At 45.2% G+C, this 4,193-nt stretch overlaps 1 protein-coding gene across 2 annotated transcripts in view; it reads left to right on the top strand.

Annotated features, from left to right (window-relative positions):
- The window catches only part of TRIM2 (tripartite motif containing 2), a 158,014-nt gene that overhangs the window by 74,830 nt on the left and 78,991 nt on the right, over positions 1 to 4,193 (top strand). The gene's annotated exons all lie outside the window — the stretch shown is intronic.

The following is a 4,193-nucleotide window of genomic DNA, read 5'->3' as shown; positions in this document are numbered from 1 at the left end:
AAGCTCCAGTTTATTCACAGCTGTGATCATTTCCCAATACACCAAACCTAACCCAAGGCTGTGGAATTGATTCTAACTTATGGTGACCCTCTGTGCCCCAGAATAGACCAGGTCCATAGGATCCTCCCTCCCTCCATTCTTCCTTTCCTTCCTTTGAAAGGTAATTTGGCAATGAATCTGCAGATGGAATAAACCCTCCTAACTAAGAAATGCTTGAGTAGAATCTGTGCCAACCACTGATGAAATCCATATGCAAAAATCCATGACTGATAATGAGCCAGTTTCTTTCTCATTTTCCTTTTTAAACTTTGAGGGGGGAAAATATTGTGATTTGAGTGACTGTGCACACCGTAAGTAGAGTTTCCATTCAGCAATCCACACACATTTTGTCTTGTCGTCTATTGCAATGTAATAGCCCTCTTCCCACTCCCTCCCTGTGTTTACTGTTCCTATTTGCCCTTCTTGGTTGCCTGATCCTTCTTGTCTTCCAAGCTTTATCCTGGGGAAATCCCATGTGGGATCTTCTTGACTGTCATCTTTCTTCCCTGGGCCTTTCTTCGGCCGATGGTGGGGCCAAGCCACCAAGCTTTAGATTAGCAGCTAATTGCATGCAAACTGCTTGCAACGCGTGTTGTTGGATACTGTGTGTGAAGTCAGTTACAACTCAGCAGTCCTATGTGCCAAAGATTGAAACACTGCCCAGTTCTATACCATCCTTAAAGTTGTTCCTCTGCTTAAGCCCATTGTGGTAGGCACTGTGTCAACTCATCTTGTCAAGGGCCTGCTTCTGTGCTACCTACATTAAAGCCAGGCCACCTTTCCCCATAATCAACAATATCTTGTGTGTTTGTAAGGTTCCCATCTAAACCCTCTAAAGTCATAACAATTACCCAAAAAACCCCAAACTCACTGCCGTTGAATTGATTCCGACTCACAGTGACAGGGTGGAACTGCTGCTGTGCGTTTCTGAGATTGTAATTCTTTACGGGTTACATAGAGAAAAGCCCTGCCTTTCTCCCTAGAAGCAACTGGTGGTCTTAAACTGCCAATCTAGCCATTTGAAGCTCAATGCATAAACACTATGCCACCATGGCTCCTATTTAACCCTTACGGTAATTAAATATGATGGTCATATTTGGAGTCCAACTGTCCAGGGAGATATCCCAATTCCAGGTAAAAGATCAGAAACATACAGATGTTCTCCACTTACTCTACCTTCACCCCAGTTTCAGCCACTCTAAACTGACGTAGTCAATGTCAGGGAGTTCGCTCTCGCTCCAACTCTGCTTGTACTGCACTCAGTCTGAAATGGTCCCCACACCCCCTGCCTTAAAGTGACCCTTCTCCGTAACCCCCAGGCATCCACTTCCTCTTACTTACAAAGTACCTGCCCCTCCATAAGGCAATTCCTGCTTAATAACCCACACTAGATTTGAACCTCTTCCTCTGTAACCTTCATACTCTCTGCCTTAGTTTAGCACAGGTGCCCTAGTGGCATAGTGGTTATGTGTTGGGCTGCTAACCAAAAGATCAGCAGTTTGAAACCCCCAACCACTCTGTGGAATAAAGAAGAGGCTTTCTACTCTAGTAAAGAATTGCTGTCTTAGAAATCCATGAGGCATGTCTACCCTGTCCTATAGTCTCTATGAGACAGAATTGGCCTGCTGGGCAGTGAGTTTGTTCTTTTGACTTGGTGCCTGGCACACACTGCCCAATCATTAAGCATTTGTTAGCATGAATGACTGAATGAATAGATGAGCCTTTTCAGACAAGTCTAGCAACAAGAAAAGGGTGTCCACTTGCTCACCATCTCCTCAAACAGATGCCCACTGGTTTCAGCACTAAGAATTTAGGTTGAGTCAAGGATAGAAGGAGAGCAGCCAGAAAAGAGGAGATGCTGGGGTTAGCGGCTTATGCATGTGGTTGTGGGGGGCACTCAGCAGCTGGCATGAGAAGAGAGGGCTCATTCCATAGCACATCAGACACTTCTGCCCCTCTGAGGGGTCCTGGTGGCACAGCTTGCCAGGTGTTGGATGACAACCTCTAAGTCAGCCTTTCACACCCATCAGCAGCTCCACGAGAGAAAGAGGGGGCCACCTGCTCTTGAAAAGATGTATGATTTCAGAAAGCTGGCACAGAGGCTTTGTGTTAAGCTGGGTTGACTAGAGATAAAAATCCAGGGACACTCATATATGTATAAGGAAGAGCTTTATAGGAAAGAGCAATTGTATATTGAGAAAACATTCCAGATCAAGTCCATAAATCCAATATTAGCCCATATGTCCAATACTAGTCCATAAATTCCTCTTCAGACTCACACAGCACATGCAATGATGCAGAATGCAGGAAGATTGCAGGCCCGTGGGTGAAAAGTATTATGGATCCAATGGTGGTGGAAGCATCTCAGTGCTGGTGTGGGCCGCCACTATATGGCTCAGTCAGGTCTCCGCATGGCTCCACATGGCTTGTCAACAGGAAGGTGAAGCAGCAGAGAGAGAATCAGAGGAAGCTCCCAGAATCCTCATGAGAAGGTCACGCCCACCAGGAGACATCATCAGGCTGTGACCTGATTGGCAGGCTAGACTCCACCCCTAGACCTATTTATCAAGCTGACTTGACATTATGTAACGACCACAGGCTAAGTCACAATGGGCTCGATGGCAGTGGGTCGGCTTGCCTCGTGTAAGGAAGAGGACATGGTAAAACTGAGCCGGAGTAGCTGCAGCATCGGACCTAATTAAATTGTAAACTTCTAAAGGAAAGCTGAGGAGCCCCGTGGGCCCAACAGGTGCATGTTGGGTTACTAACAGAGAAGTGGGCAGTTTGAACCCACCGACGACGGCTCCCTGGGAGGACAGACCTGGTCCTCTGCTCCGGTAAAGAGTTGTTGATGTTGTCAGTTCTGACCCAGATCAACCCAAATGCACAACAGAACAAAACACTGCCTGGTCCTGCGCCATCCTCCCAACTGTCCTACTATATAAATTGTACAGCCCCGAAAGCCGCAGGGGCAGTTCTACTCTGTCCTAGAGGGTCGCCATGAGAGTCAAAATCATAACAACTACGCAGAGTTAGCCTGGGTTTTCCAGAGCGGACACCACCTGAAACAGCCCAAACTTGTGTGCCTGGGCATTTTTCAGGGAGTCCCTGGGTTGGAGGTATAAGAACGCCCAGAATGCCTCGGAAGAAAGGGCTGGCAATGTGCTTCAGCAAAATCAGCCACTGAGAACCTTGTGGTATACAGTTCTCCTCTGGCACACACCGGATGGCTGTGAATCGAGATCGATGCAATTGGTGCATTTTCCTGGAGTCTGTTGATTTTACCAATTCCTCTATGAACAACACCCTCTGCCCATTTACAACCCCTCCCCACCAAGAAAAAGTACTCACTGCTCTGCAGAGCTGAATGCCCCCTCACAGGACTCCACACTGTGACTGACTGCATGCAGAAATGTAATAAACATGGAGGCAATCAAGCGTGCAGGTGCACAGTCTCACTATTTATTTATTTATTTTGTTTGAAACATAGAAAAACTTCGATTGAAAAGAAAGCAAAAAATGTTAACAACTGAAACAACTTTTAGATGATTAAAAAGGGAGATCAAATGATAAGGTATTACATTTTAATTTAACTACATCTGCCATAATCCACTTTATAACGCTCTCTGTCTGATAGCAAGGCTGTTCCTATCCATCAACTATGGTCGGAGGGAATTGAGGCTTAATCCATATGGAGACCCTGCAAATGGAGTTTGGGCTTCTACTGGCATCTATAATTTTCTACAAACTGGATGTTCACAATTCAAAATCTGATACCATTCCCTCCTTGAGATTTGGATTTTATTATGTGCAATCCTTGTCTCACACAGGCTGGTATGCTTCTTCCATCTGGACTTTTGCCTCATTTAGATGGCTGCTTCTTTTTTTAAAAATCAATTTACAGTCTCACTATTTAAATAAAGTTGACAAGTGTACACTCAAACTGGTAACTAGCCAAGCGCTAGAGGGCTGTCCCTCCCTGCCCCCCCTTGCTGTTTCTAAATGAATGTTTGTGAGTTCTGATAAGTAAAAAAAACAAACCCTAGCATTATTTGTCATGTGAAGATCTGATCATTCTTAGATGGCTACTTGATGTTTTTCACACTTGCTGATCTTATTAATAATACCTTTGTTACTACAGTTTGATGATTTGA

Source organism: Echinops telfairi, unplaced genomic scaffold (genome assembly GCF_000313985.2).
Source record: "Echinops telfairi isolate 266 unplaced genomic scaffold, ASM31398v2 ScPeMD7_5868;HRSCAF=6743_1, whole genome shotgun sequence".
NCBI classification, from domain to species: domain Eukaryota; kingdom Metazoa; phylum Chordata; class Mammalia; order Afrosoricida; family Tenrecidae; genus Echinops; species Echinops telfairi.
Note: the sequence above shows the minus strand (reverse complement) of the source record. Positions and strands in the feature narration are given on the sequence as shown.